The sequence below is a fragment of the Triticum urartu genome, chromosome 4 (assembly GCF_003073215.2).
Source record: "Triticum urartu cultivar G1812 chromosome 4, Tu2.1, whole genome shotgun sequence".
NCBI classification, from domain to species: domain Eukaryota; kingdom Viridiplantae; phylum Streptophyta; class Magnoliopsida; order Poales; family Poaceae; genus Triticum; species Triticum urartu.
Genome location: NC_053025.1, coordinates 322034698 through 322050972, shown reverse-complemented (window position 1 = coordinate 322050972; position 16275 = coordinate 322034698).

Below are 16275 nucleotides of genomic sequence, written 5' to 3'. Positions count from 1 at the left end.
TTTGTCCCAAGCTTGGGGAAGCTATGATTAATGAAGATGATATTTTTAGTCTCCCAAGTTTTGATATGCAAGTTTATAATGATGATAGCATGCCTCCTACTTATGATGATTATTGTGATGATACTTATGCTATAAAAAGTAGTGATTATATTTATAAAACTTGTCATGATTATGATTACCCCTTTTATGAACATTACTCTTTTAATGTGGAGACAATTTATAGTATTCAAGTCTCTTATGATACTCCCACTATCCCGAATGAGAAGAATTTTGCTTATGTGGAGAGTAATAAATATTCTATGCTTGTAGATCATGAAAAGAATGCTTTAGGTGCTGGTTATATTGTTGAATTCATTCATGATGCTACTGAAAATTATTATGAGGGAGGAATATATGCTTGTAGGAATTGCAATAATATCAAGTTTCCTCTCTATGTGCTTAAAGTTTTGAAGTTATGCTTGTTTTGCCTTCCTATGATAGTTGATTATTGCTCCCATAAGTTGTTTGCTCACAAAACCCCTATGCATAGGAAGTGGGTTAGACTTAAATGTGCTAGTAATATTCTTCATGATGCTCTCTTTATGTTTCAATTCTTATCTTTTATGTGAGCATCGTTGAAATCATCATGCCTAGCTAGGGGCGTTAAACGATAGCGCTTGTTAGGAGGCAACCCAACTTTACTTTTGTTCCTTGATTTTTGTTCCTATTTAGTAATAAATAATTCATCTAGCCTCTGTTTAGATGTGGTTTTATTGTTTTAATTAGTGTTTGTGCCAAGTAGAACCTTTGGGAAGACTCGGGGGAAGTCTTGTTGATCATGCTGTAAAAAACAGAAACTTTAGCGCTCACGAGAACTGCTGCCATTTTTATTTGGAGAGTGATATTTAGTTAATTATTTTTGCAGATAATTAATAGATAAATTACTCAGGTCCAGAAATTTATTTGAGAATTTTATGAGTTCCAGAATTATACGTTTGATCCAGATTACTACAGACTGTTCTGTTTTTGACAGATTCTATTTTTTGTGTGTTGTTTGCTTATTTTGATGAATCTATGGCTAGTAAAATAGTTTATAATCCATAGAGAAGCTGGAATACAGTAGGTTTAACACAAATATAAATAAATAATGAGTTCATTACAGTACCTTGAAGTGGTGTTTTGTTTCTTTCGCTAACGGAGCTCACGAGTTTTCTACTTTAAGTTTTGTGTTGTGAAGTTTTCAAGTTTTGGGTAAGGATTCGATGGACTATGGAATAAGGAGTGGAAAGAGCCTAATCTTGGGGATGCCCAAGGCACCCCAAGGTAATATTCAAGGATAACCAAGAGCCTAAGCTTGGGGATGCCCCAGAAGGCATCCCCTCTTTCGTCTTCGTTCATCGGTAACTTTACTTGGAGCTATATTTTTATTCACCACATGATATGTGTTTTGCTTGGAGCGTCAATTTATTAGGATTTGCTTGCTGTTATTTAGAACGATGTTTTGCATCTTTTATTTCAATAAAAGTGGCATTGATAGTCTTTACTATGCCTATTTTAGATGTCCACATGTTGCTGTTTGTGGTGACGGATACTTGAGGTGACATTGGAGTATCTAGGTGACATTAGGGTTTTGGTTGATTTGTGTCTTAAGGTGTTATTCTAGTACAAACTCTAGGGCTGTTTGTGACACTTATAGGAATAGCCCAACGGATTGATTGGAAAGAATAACTTTGAGGTGGTTTCGTACCCTACCATAATCTCTTTGTTCGTTCTCCTTGCTATTAGTGACTTTGGAGTGACTCTTTGTTGCATGTTGAGGGATATTTTTATGATCCAATTATGTTAGTATTGTTGAGGGAACTTACACTAGCGAAAGTATGAACCCTAGGCATTATTTCCTATCATTGCAATATCGTTTACGCTCACTTTTATCACTTGCTACCTTGTTGTTTTTATTATTTCAGATTACAAATACCTTTATCTACCATCCATATTGCACTTGTATCACCATCTCTTCGCTGAACTAGTGCACCTATACAATTTACCACTGTATTGGGTGTGTTGGGGACACAAGAGACTCTTTGTTATTTGGTTGCAGGGTTGCTTGAGAGAGACCATCTTTATCCTACGCCTCCTACAGATTGATAAACCTTAGGTCATCCACTTGAGGGAAATTTGCTACTGTCCTACAAACCTCTGCACTTGGAGGCCCAACAACGTCTACAAGAAGAAGGTTGTGTAGTAGACATCAGTTTACAGCAGCTTTCCATCGGTACATCACTTGCTCAATTCCGGTGAGTGTTCCAGTGAGTGGATGGAGAGCTACGGGCAAAAAAGCATGTGAAAAACAGAGTGAAGTTGAAGTAGACATGCCGAGAAGTTTAAATTTTTCACGCGGTCCATTTTCGAAGAGTCTGTTTCATGATAAAGGTAGAACGGATGATTCTGCCGTTTTTGAAATTACTTGAAAATGGCAAGAAATCAGAGAAAACCATCAACATGAAGAAGTTTTGCATTTTCTCTAGCATTTCAACGGTATATTATTTGTCCCATTACGATAAAGTTTGTAGAAATTACGGCGATAATACGTTTTTAGGCATTTTCAAAATTAACATAAAACAATAAGAATTGGGAGAAACAAAATATACCAAAAACTTTCGCATTCCCTCAAGCTTTCCAAAGCCATATCATTTGCTGCATTCGGACGTACGATTAAAAAATTAGCTCAAAAATATGAACTCGGTGGAACTTGTGCCGTTTTCTAAATTACTTTTAAACCATTCAAAATTAGAAAACACTTTCAACATGAGAAACTAGTGCATTTTCATAAGCTTTCCAATGCCATATCATTTGCCTCAATTGGATTAGCTATTTAGAAATGTCGTCGAAAATACGAACTCGCCTATTCGGTTTGCAAAATTTTACAATTTTCCAAATTAGTCTTTAACCATAGGGAATTAGAAAAAAATCAACATGTGGAAGGAGCGTTTTTGCAGCAGCTTTCCAACGCCATATTATTTTCCTCATTCCGAGAAACGGTTTAGAAATGCGATCGAAAATACAATTCATGTTTTTTGTATGAAGAAAAAACGATTTTCAAAATTGCTCTTAAACCGCTCATATTTTGCCAAAATTTTAACTTGGGTCATGATACTCGTGTCCATAGTTTTCCAACGGTATATCGCAAGCCCCGTCTGGGCAATGTTGGCGGAAGTTCAACCTAGCACTCGGGGAAGTTCAATATACTACTGCCGGGGCAGGTCAGGTTGTGATCAGAATAATATTCTCATCCCGTGATCAGAATAGTGTTTATATATATATATATATATATATATATAGAGTGACACTATTCTAATCCCGGGATCAGAATAACTATTTGGATCACGGGGCCCTATATAGGTAGCGATGGGATGTTTCCTGATATCCTCCCGAACCTGCGGAGAGAAAAAAGGCCACGCCCACATCCACTCGTCCACCACCTCCTCCCCAATCCCCAACCTGCCCTTCCCCGATCCAGCGCCATGGAGCGCTCGCTCCTCTCCAAAACTACTAGTGGCCCCTGGTGCCGGCGCACCTCCCGTCACTGGCCACCCCGGCCTCGTCGCCGCCGCCGCCCACCCTGACAGGCCTTCCGTCGCCGGCCGCTCAGCCCCATCGCCACCCTGACCCCAGCGCACCTCTCGCCGCCGGCCGCTCGGCCCCGTCACCGGCCCCAACCCCAACGCGCCTCCCACAGCCGGCCGCTCGGCCCCATCGCCGCCCTGACCCCAACGCGCCTCCCACAGCCGGCCGGTCAGTCCCATCGCCGCCCCCGACCCCAGTGCGGCTCCCTCCGCCGGCTGCTCAGTCCAGGCATGCCTTCCGCCACCGACCCACCCGGCCCGATGCACCCCAAGCCGCTGGACCTCCACCGGCCACCGCAACCGACGACCACTGTCGTGCCCGCAGCAGTTGCCCCAGCTATCGGACATCCTCACCCCGCAACCCCCGCCATCCTCCTCTCCAAGCGTCGGCCGCTGCCTGCCTCCCGCCCGACATTGCTTCCTGAACTTCCTACTGCATAGTAGTTTCCTTCATCGAGACTCCTCCTGTCGATGGTGAGCATCCTTCTCCCATGCCTATACTAACTGAAAATATGGTCCAAAAACAGAAAGTCACCATTTTGGGAGAAATTGCTTGCTACCTTAAACTGCTCCGTTCAATTATCCTCTCAACTTTTAATTACTTATGGTGCTTTCGGCCGTAATTAGTCATTTTTTTATTCGATGTATTTTCCAGTAGGAAACAGATTTACTTTTTACATTTAAATGTTTACATGCTCATTCATATGCTCAAATATGCCACTGCCTTGGAGTATTTCTTATTAAACCCATATTGATTCAGTTCAGAAATCTCTTATATCATGCTACACTAAAGCATTTTTTTCTTGAAAAGTATGCCTCCAACTGCTTTTGTTTATATGCCACAAAAGGAAATTAGTATGGCTGCACACGGTTGACTATTCTTGACCATTTTCTACAGTAATTAGCATTGCACAGTTCACCGTGTTGATTTCAGCAGGCCAAATTGATTAATGCTAGTGCAACTCATCTTCCAGTGTCATGGCTAGTTGTCGTGCGTGTGCACACATCCTGAAAACATCTTACTTTCTGGTTGATATGACGCCACTACCTAATCAGTTGATTATTAGGTGTATCATCATTTCTGGAAAAAAGCAGCGGATGGATAGGCTCGATGTGTGTGTTCAGCCGTCATCACACACACTCAATCGTCGACAGCATGTACAACACCATCGGTGAGCTGAAGCACATCATAGCCGTGGATATTTACCAAGGCAAGGTGATTGGGACCTCTCTGCTTCCAAACCAATACCATTCGCTTGTACCATGTGATCACCTTCTTGTTATGTTTCAGTTTTGCAAATATCTTGGAGACTTTGTGTTGTTGTGGATATATCGAGCACCTTCTTGTTATGCTTCAGTTATTATTTTCACACATAATTTTGATTCTAGATTAGTACAAATGGCACATTCTCTTCTTTTGAAATAATGTTTGTGCACACATGAACTAAATCATAGAACAACATGTATACATTATTTCGAAAATCATGTATGTTTATGGCATTTCAAACATGTTGTGGCTGGAGTCTTCCGTATTTGGTTTAGTTGCAGTAGCCCCCTACTATTTGGTGCTTTTTTTCTCTCATTTATGATCAAAAGTTTGTGTCTCCAGGATCCTCCGTGCCGCTCTGCTGCTCGCTACCCACATGAACAGCGGGAGGAAGAAGTTCACCACATGGCAGGGGAGAAGGTCACACATGAGGTGCAAGGGACAGGTGTGCCGCCATTCGGAAAGATGGTATGAGTTCAGGAAGATGGTCGTCCTTCATGAGAATCAGTGTTGCTGCGATGCAGTGTTGCTTCTTGTGAGGCCACTTCCAGCCAATGTCCTCCTCTGTCGGGGCATCCTACTCTTCCTCGACGTTAAACTTCTCTGTCCATCCAGCAAAAAAAATCTCTCTTCTATAGTTATTATGCATCTACTACAGAAAAATGGATTGGCTGTAGAAGTTCAGAAATAGTTGTAAAGGAACAACTATAGCTCTCTATGCACATGTTGTGTTTGGAGAGGCATGGTTTTCATTTTGATTTTGAGCTGGATATACGAGGTGTATGATGAAGGTCAAACAGTGAAATGAAGTCAATTTGTACATGTGAAATTCAGTAAGGCATAAGAAGGGAATCTGACCGTTAGTTTATTTGGCCCCCATTTGTACATCATGTTGTCTACTTTCTTGTTTTGTACTTTTTCCTGAAGTTTAACAGTATGAGTTGATACAAAAAAATTGTGTTTTTAGTATGTTGGTTTCGATTAATAAAACTACAAAATACAGGGAAGCCCCGAGATTTTACCGTTATTAAAATACTCAAATGTCCCTTAGTATTGAAGAATCAACCATGAAGTTCAAATTGAAAAAAAAAAGATTAAGAAATAAAACCAGGAAGTCCATATTAAAAAGATGGAGAAGTTTGATGATTATAGAAAACTCAGATTTTTCTCGTTATTAAAGAATGGAAACAAGAAGTTCAAAAATAAAATAACAAGAAGTTCAACTTCTAAAAATAGAGCGCTTAAAAATTTCATAAAAAGACTATTAAGAATAAAACCAGGAAGTCCAAATTAAAAAGATGGAGAAGTTCGATGATTATAGAAAACTCAGATTTTCCTCGTTATTAAATAATAGAAACAAGAAGTTCAAAAATTAAATAACAAGAAGTTCAACTTTTAAAAATAGAGCGCTTCAAAATTTCATAAAAAAGATTAAGAAATAAAACCAGGAAGTCCAAATTAAAAAGATGGAGAAGTTCGATGATTATAGAAAACTCAGATTTTCCTCGTTATTAAAGAATGGAAACAAAAAGTTCAACTTTTAAAAATAGAGCGCTTCAAAATTTCATAAAAAGATTAAGAAATAAAACCAGGAAGTCCATATTAAAAAGATGCAGAAGTTCGATGATTATAGAAAACTCAAATTTCCCTCGTTATGAAACAATGGAAGCAAGAAGTTCAAAAATAAAATAACAAAGAAGTTCAACTTTAAAAAATGGAGCGCTTCAAAATTCACAAAAAAAGAATTAAGAAATTCAGATTAATATTTATAAAAAACTTAGATATTTTCACGTAACCGAGAGAAGTTCAGGTTGATAAACTACCAGAAGTTCACGTTCTACACGGTGTGCATTTTGTATTAAAAAGGAATAAAAATGCAAAGGCTAAATTTGTTGTCATTATAAGTTCAAGTACTCCGTCGGAGAAAGTTAAAAAAATTATTGTGAGAGAGGTTTGTACAACAAGAATATCATTTGTGTAACACTGACGAATGGATGAGAAAATTACAAACGAAAATACACCACAGAAGTCCAACGTGAAAAACAGTATGAAGTTCAACTACTATGCTGAATGAATTTTAGATGAAAAACTTCTAAAATCATCACGAGTATGAAAAAACGATCAACACGGGAAAGTTATGTGCTTACAACAGCTTTCCACTGGTATATCACTTCTTCAATTCCGGCGAGTGGATGGAGTTACGAGCAGTGGATGGAGACCTACGAGCAAAAAAATCACGTGAAAAAACAGAGTGAATTTCAGGTACACGCGCCGAGAAGTTCAGGTTCTTAACGCCGTGCATTTTTGAAGAATCTATTTCGCGATAAAGGCAGAACTCATGATCCCGCCGTTTTCGAAATTACTTGAAAACGGCTAGGAATCAGAGAAAACCACCAACATGAAAAAGTTTCACATTTTCCGTAGCTTTTCAGCGGTATATTATTTGCCCCATTCCGATAAAGTTTGTAGAAATTACGTCGAAAATACGGTTTTCGCCATTTTCGAAACTGACTTAAAACCGTAAAGAATTGGGAGAAACAATACATACCAAAAAGTTTCGCATTTATTCAAGCTTTCCAACGCCATATCATTTGCTGCATTCGGACAAACGGTTAAAAAATTAGCTCGAAAATACGAACTCGGTAGGACTTGGACCATTTTCTAAATTACTCTTAAACCATTCAAAATTAGAAAAAAACTTTCAAGATGAAAAAGTAGCGCATTTTCATAAGCTTTCCAACGCCATATCATATACCTCCATTGGATTAGCCGTTTAGAAATGACATCGAAAAAACGAACTCAGCTGTTCGGTTTACGAAATTTTACGTTTTTTCAAATTACTCTTTAACCATAGGGAATTAGAGAAAACTTTCAACATGTGGAAGGAGCGGTTTTGCAGCAGCTTTCCAACGCCATATTATATGCCTCATTCCGATAAATGTTTTAGAAATGCGATCGAAAATACGATTCATGTTTTTTGTGCGAAGAAAAAACGGTTTTCAAAACTGCTCTTAAACCGCTTATATTTTGCCAAAAATTTAAGTTGGGTCATGATACTGATATCCATAGCTTTCCAACGATATATCACAAGCCCCATTTGGGCAATGTTGGCGGAAGTTCAACCTAGTTCACAGGGAAGTTCAACGTACTACTAGCGGGGCAGGTCAGGTTGTGATCAGAATATTATTCTGATCCCGTGATCAGAATAGTGTTTATATATATATAGTGTTACTATTCATCACCCAGGGTGCAGAATATGTTATTCTTCACCCGAGGTAATCTTACGATCATTTCATAATTAAATTACGTTTGGAATTCAAATAGTTACATTTCTATTGATTCACTACGTAAAATTTGACATAAGAAAATAAAAATATAGGTCATAAGACAAGAAAATTTACAGTTTATGTGTATTTTAGACTATGTTTTTACGTTTATAATTTTACATAACATAAAATATTTTTTACGGCGATTATATATTTTCTTACGGTCTCTTTTTGTGTCGGAAATAAGACAAAACTTACGAAACGTAAAATTACGGTGCATTAATGGTAAAATAAAGGGGGGTGAAGAATAAATATTCCTCACCCAGGGTGACGAATAGCGCGACCCTATATATATATATATAATCCATCCTACTACTGGGTGTAGCTACACCCATTTCTCATATAGTACCATGTGGTAGTATATACTCTAATTTATTATTTTTAGTATGTTCATATACTATATTTAAGATACTGCAAAGTAAGTTATATGGAAAAATTGTAAGTGAGCTCATAATTTTATTATATTTGTGAAATATGTACATATTTATACACGAAATAAAGTATGCACAAAATATGATACATACTACCAAAAAAGTAGTATATATATACTACCTAAATATTGTTATGTACTACATAGTACGCGCACATACTCTCCGATATGATATATACAACTAAAACGTACGAAACAAAAGTGGGAGTAAATACATCTGGTAGTAGGAAAATTTTGTACTATACATCTGGTAGTAGTTGAACTTCCTGATGTTTTCATGTTGAACTTTTGTGACATATTTTCATTTGTAATTTTCTGATCCATTAGTCAGTGTTACACAAATGTTATTACTTTTGTACAAACATCTCTCACAATATGTTTTAAACTTTCTCCGACCGAGGACTTGAACTTAAACAAATGATATTCCAGTTGATTTGAAGTAAACTAGAAAAGTACGAGATCATGATTTCTGCCTTCATCGCGAATGGAAATGCACTGCGTGAAGTAGTTGAACTTCTCGGGCATGTTTGTTTGAACTTCACTCTGTTTCTAACGTGATATTTTTTGCCCATAACTCCCAAACCACTTATCAAAATTGAGCAAATGATATACTGATGGAAAACTATTGAAAACACGCAACTTTTTTGTGTTGTTTTGTTTTTCATACTCGCGACGGTTCAAAATATATCATTGAATGTGTAAAAATGTGTTTTTAACGGTATACATAAAACTTTTAAACAATTCATCGAAATATAGCATATAATATACCATTGGAAAGCTTGTGAATAGGAGCATTTTTCATGTAGACACACGTTACAAAATTTTGTCATTTGAGAGCAGTTTTAAAAATGGCAAAACCAACCTTGTTTTTTGCCTGTTTTTTACATGTAATTGAAGGTTGAACGTCTCGCACTAAGATCTTGAACTTCACCGGGAGGAGCACATGAACTTCTTGCAACAAACCTTTTAAGCTCTTTGTTTTCTTACGTGAAACACATTCTGTGTAGTAGTTGAACTTCCCGCTGATTTCACCTTGAACTTCTGTCATCTATTTTTGTTCAACCTCTCTCACAAGAATTTTTGAACGTCTCGGGCCGAGCACTTGAACTTCTAGCAACAAAACTTTTAGCCTTTGCTTTTTCATTCTTTTTTTCATACAAATGCACACCGTGTAGTACGTGAACTTTTGGCAGTTATCAATCTGAACTTCTCTCGATTACGCGAAAATATGTGAGTTTTTTATAGACATCGAACCACTCTACTTTTTTTACTTGAACTTCATTGTGTATTTTTAGAAACATCGAACTTCTTCATTATTTGAAATTGAACTTATTGGTTTTTTTATTTATTACTAAAAAAATCCGATTTTTTTCAAATAAATATCAAACTGGTCCGCTTTTCCAATTGAACTTCTTGGTTTTATTCTCTAGCAACGTGAAAACCTGAGTTTTTTTATATACATTGAACTACTCCGTTTTTCAAAATTGAACTTCTTCGTTTTAATCTTTTAGCATTGGGGAAAATCTGAGTTTTCATAAACATAAAACAACTTCACATTTTTTCAAGTTTTGGACTTCTTGGTGTTATTCATTAGTAACGGGAAAAGAACTAGTTTTGTAATAAATATCGAACCGCTCAATTATTTAAAGTTGAACTTCTAGGTCTTATTTTTAAAAGAAGGAAAAATATGTTGTTATAAACTTTTTGAACTGCTTGGTTTTTTCAATTTGACCTTCTTGATATTATAATAAACATTGAACTTCCCCATTATTAATTTGAACCTCTAGGATTTTTTGTAGAACGGGGAAATTCCATTTTCTCTATAAATTTTGAGCTGCTCTATTTTTTTAATTTGGCCTTCTTGGATTATTCTTTAGTAACAGGAAAAAAAATCCTAATGTGGTAATAAGCATTGAACCGCTCTATTATTTATATTTGGACTTCTAGTTTTTTAACGAGAAAAATCACCTTTTTAGGTTTTATTTTCCTTTTACTAATGAAGAAATCTCAATAATTTGTAGTAAACATCAAACTTCCTTCTCTTTTTGTTTTTTCTTCATTCTACATGAGAAAATATAGTTTTTCTCATTTTGTGTACTAAGCACACACACGCACATCACATCCTCAAATTTTTTTGGTGGTCAAATGAAAAAGGTTACGGTCCCACAGGCATAAACAATCGAACTTCCCTGAATTTTGAGCATTAATACATGAACTTCTAATGTACAAAATTGTCTTGTCTATGATACTAGTGGGTGGAGCCTCACAAGTGGACAGCGGCGCGCATTGTTGGATAGGCGAGAAGGAAGAATGGTGATGTCGGGGAAGGTTGGATCTGTTGTCGCTGCAACTAGTGGGTGAAGCCTCACAAGTGGACGGTGGCGCACGTTGTTGGATGGGCGGGAATGAAGAATGGTGATGCTGGGGAAGGTCGTATTAGTCGTCGCTGTAGTCCACACACCACAGCGTGGTGGTCACCGTTGTTGTTGAACATGCCGCATAACTACTATTCAAATACTATTTACTACATTATTACAAAATTCTCCCATTTTTATCCCAATCTGTTATGTTTGAACTTTAGTTGCTTTTATATTTGACCTTCCAGAAATTCTTTTTTTATGGGAAATCATCCAAATACATTTTGTTAGATCAAAGCAAAATCCCCTGATCCTGTTGGATGTCCTTGTGGCGCGCATATCTAGCTGCAGGCCAGGGCCTCCTCCACCTGCAGGTAGTGCCCAACGTGCACGTGGGCTGGTGGCACCTGTCGATTGTGATTGTGGGAGGCTCCGAGTTCCTGCTCAAGTCCGTCACCCTCCACGACGTCCTTGGCCGCGGCAACCTCTCCTTTGTTGCCAACTCCTGGATCTACCCCATCGCCAAGTACAGCTACAGTCATGTCTTCTTCGCCAACGATGTGTGTGAGCCTTGCCTTTCCTCTCCTTTCCTTTTCACTTCACTGCCTTCGTCGTTCATGGTTGTCAAAACTCTGTGTATATGGCCATGGAAAGCCGCAGCTATCTCTCAAGAAGCAGGGAGGTGCTTGAGGAGGTGGACGGTGACTAGCACCCGAGTCTTGTGCTCTATTTGTCGTGACAATAGGAACATCATAGCTGGGGATGGCAGCTAGCAGAAACGGTGCAATGAGCATCTTTGTTTGACCTGCCACGAAAAATTTGTTTGACCTGCCACGAGAACTTTGTTTGACCTGTCGATGAGTACAATCTTTATGACCCAAGAAAATCAAGAGAAGCAAAGAGAACGAAGGAGTTTCTCTTGTCACCTGTGGGAAAAAATTGCTCTTGAGAATGCATTTTTCAGAAGCTAAATATACAGAAACAATTTTGGTAGGCAATTTTCATGCAAATTAGAAGTTCAAATCCCCCTACGGAGAGAGTACAGTGTAGAGACGGGGGGGGGGGGGGGGGGGGGGGGGGGGGGGGGGGGGGGGGGGCAATCCGTGACGCTGAAGTGGGGCAGCGTTGTTCGAGTGGAATGCCACGACCGTCCTTGACAAAGGCGGCGCTGTGGAGCACTGGGAGGGGTGGGGGCGTCGCCGGGCCGGTGGAGCGCCGGGCAGGGTGGGTCATCAGAGGAGGGGCATTGGGATGAGAGCGGGCATCACAAGAGGTGTGCAAGGATGGGTGGGCGGCACCAGGATCGGGGAGGTGGGACGTTGGATCTAGAGACGACGATGGCGCGGTGGACAGATAAAGGGGACGGTGGACGCGCGGCGGTCGGCTCCCGCTGTGGGGGCGACAAGGCAGTCAGATCCGAGGCCGGTGGCACCGCCAGCGGCCAGATCCAGGGAGGAAGGCGGGACAACGGCCGGATCCGTTTGAGGAAGGCAGGGCGGCGGCCGGATCCGTGGGCGATGGCGAGGCGACGGCCGGATCCTGGGGCGGTGGCGGGGCGGCGGCCGGATCCTGGCGGGTGGCGGGGCAGGGGCTCGTGTCGAATGGGAGGGGGATCGGGAGAGAGTGAGCCGCGGGAGGTGCGGGGAATGGGTGTGCATTTTTTTCTTACCAATTTGGGGTCGTTTTCTGGATCCCGGGAGCATCTAATCGAGCCCTTATAGGGCCGGCTGTGATCTATTTTGATCCTAGGATCAGAATAGTGTTGTCATATATAGGACAACACCATTCTGATCCCAGGATTAGAATAACTATTTGGATCATGGAGCGCCCTATGTAGATGACACTGAGTGGATGCCGAACTCTTGAAAACAAAAAAGAAAAAAAAAACAACCTCCCGCACCACCTCTACCGATTCCCGTTGGCTCCCGCACCATCCCACCATCGCCCCTGGCTCCCGCCGCCGCCCCCAACCCTGATGCACCTCCTGCCGCCGGCCACCCGACCCCAACACCCACCCGTTGTTGGCCAGCGAAGCCGTGACACCCACCCCCGCGCTTCCGGCCACCAGAGCCGCCGCCCCAACTCGCGAGCTCCGCCGCCACTGGCGTAGCCCCTGCGCCCTGTTACCGGATCCACCGGCCACAGCGACGCGACACCCACCTCCTCCCCCTTTCCCCGGCGACCCCGACCCCGTACTACATCGGGACACCGCCGGTGGCCTCGGATCTGAGCACTGGCCACTAGTTCTGCGGATGCTCACGCGGAGGTTGTGCTACTCCGGTGAGCTCCTTCATCCTCGACCACGGCGCACCGACGACGCCCTCCCCCTCTCATTCCCTCTTCCAACCCCGAGCCCAAATCCGACGATCTTGTTGACCGGCGAGCCTTGCTGTCCCTACTGCTACCACCACTCGATGTCCACCGTGCCTACCCGTGATACACCTGCAGCTAGAGGAGGGCTCGTCCTACAGCAAGAGGAGGGCACGACCTGCAGCCGGGTGGCCACATCCAGCAGAGAAGATAGAGGCGGCTGGGTCATGGATCTTGCACGCGCCCCTCCCCCCAGGAGGCTGCCGAGCTGCTAGGTTGCCGGCCACCACCAGCAGCAGGTCGTCTTTCCACACCTCCCTATACAGAATGCTGACGACGCCAAGCTTCTCAACCCCTCTGCCCTCCTCCAGTGCTCCTTTGCATAAAATGATCTTTGGTCCCAACAAGCTAGGAGAGGTTCGTGTATTGTTGCTCAGGAGGGAAGTTTATCTAAGTTGACGCAAAAAAGTTTGTTTTGTAATTCATGGAAGTTTGATGCCTATGCATGTGAGACCGAAACTGTTTTCATTTCATGAAAAGCCAAAAATAAAATTGTGGATGTGTTGTGGGTGTGTGTCCGCGTGCGCGTATTACACTAAATTTTAGAACTATTTTTTGTCATGCTTGTTTCCCCATATTGGTTCTATAGTGTCAGTTTTTTGTGTTCATGGAGTAAAAAATTATGAAGTTCAATTTGGAGAGAGCAGCAGTTCAACCAATAGGAAAAACACTAAAAACATTGAATATAAACTTTTTTAGTGAAGTTCAAATTGGAAAGACATGATAAAAAATTGTTCTTTGTTCTTTAGAGTAAAAAATGTATCATGTATTCGTTGGTTTCCCCAACTAGTTGCTCTTGGACACACATTATATTGCCGTTTTCCTTCTCCTTCATGAAACTGTTACAAAAAAATAGAGCATAGAAGTTCAATATTAAAAGCAAAAAACAAGCGTGCATTTCTTGAAGACAAAAAAGGTTGATGCGAAGTTTCATATTCTTTGCCGCAGATAGTTCAATATGTTCGCTTACAGCAAAACAGGCACATTGGGTATCCAAAAATAAAGAGGTGAACATACAAAAAAGCCATCTAGTTCAAATTTTAAAAATAGATAAGTCTGAAGTTTATTAGAGATAGAAAAAAAATATTTGTTTCTAAAAACATTCTGGTTTTGAATACCACAACAATTGGATGTTCATTAAAATACTCATAGCAAAAATAAAAACTAGGAAGTTCAATTTTAAATAATAGAATAGTTTGATGTAATTTAAACCTTGGATTTTTCTCATTATTAAAATAATTAAACCAAGAAGTTCAAACTAAAATAATGGACTATGTTCAATGTATATAAAAAACTCAGATTTTCCTCATTACTAAAACAATAAACCCAAGAAGTTCAATTTATAATAGTAGAGTGGTTAGATGTTTTTTACAGAACTCAGATTTCTCCCGTTACTAATTAATAAAGCAAGAAGTTCAATTTAAACAAACAGAGTAGTTCAATGTATATAATAAAACTCAGGTTCCCTCGTTAATGGAGAATAAAACCAGGAAGTTCAATTTTAAAAAGCGGAGCCGTTTGATATTTATTTAAAAAATAAGATTTTTCCGGTTACTAAAGAATAAAACCAATAAGTTCAATTTTGAAGTAATGAAGAAGTTCGATGTTTCTAAAAAAACTCTAATTTTCACATTTCTAAAAAAGACATAAATAAGTCATAATAAAACAATAAGAGAGGTTTGATGTCTATAAAAAACTTGGATTTTTCCATTACTAAGAGAAACGGAGAGAAGTTCAAATTGATAACTGTCGTAAGTTCACGTACTGCATGGTCTGCATTTTCGTTGGAGAAAAGAAGAATAAAAAGTCAAAGTCTAACTATTTTGTTGCTTGAAGTTCAACTGACCTGCCCGGAGAAGTTGCAAAATTCTTGTGAGACAGGTTCACCGTGTATTTACATGTTGAGAAACACACACAAAAATATTGTTTTGGTGTCTTCAAAATAATCATGTTAATCCATTACAATTTCGAAACAAGAATGGTTTGCATGAAAAATGTTCTTTCTACTCAACAAATTTCCAAGGGCATATCATATTCTTGTTCCAAAAAAATAAATGGATAAACACAAATTGGTGTATGTTGTCCGAAAAAAAAGTTTAACCGTATTCAAAGAAGTTGCGTGCTTTCAACAACTTTCCATTGGTTTATCATTTGCTCAATTCCGGTAAGTGGTTGGGGAGTTATGGGTAAAAAACAACACGTGAAAAACAGAGTGAAGATCAAAAAAAACTGCTCCAGAAGTTCAACCTCTTCACGAAGTACATTTTCGGAGACTCTGTTTATCTGATGAAGGCAGAACGCATGATCTCAGAAGTTCAGATTGATAACTGCCAGAAGTTCACGTACTACACGGTGTGCATTTATATTAAAAAAGAATGAAAATGCAAAGCCTAAAGTTTTGTTACTAGAATTTCAAGTGCACGGCCCCCGAGAAAGTTCAAAAATTCTTGTGAGAGAGGTTCAAAAAAAATACGTGACAGAAGTTCAAGGTGAGAACAACAAGAAGTTCAACTACTACAAGGAATGCATCTCAAGTGATAATAAAAGTAATAGAAAAATAAAAGCTTAAAAGGTTTGTTGAAAGAAGTTCAAGTGCTCTGTCTGGGGAAGTTCAAAAATTCTTGCGAGAGATTCACCTTGCATTTCCATGTTAAAAAACACAAAAAAGAATTGTTTTTTGCATTTTAAAATAATTCTCTCAATCCACAAAGAAGTTCAGTATATTATTTGGGAGCAATTTGATTTCAAAATGAAAACCAAAAATTCAAATTATAAAAACAGAAAAAGTTCATGTACTACATGGTGTGTGTTTAATATGAGAAAAATGAATAAAAAGGCAAGGTCCAATTTTTTTGTTGTTATAAGTTATAGTCCTTGGTCGGAGAAATTCAAAAAATTTATTGTGAGAGAGGTTTGTACAAAA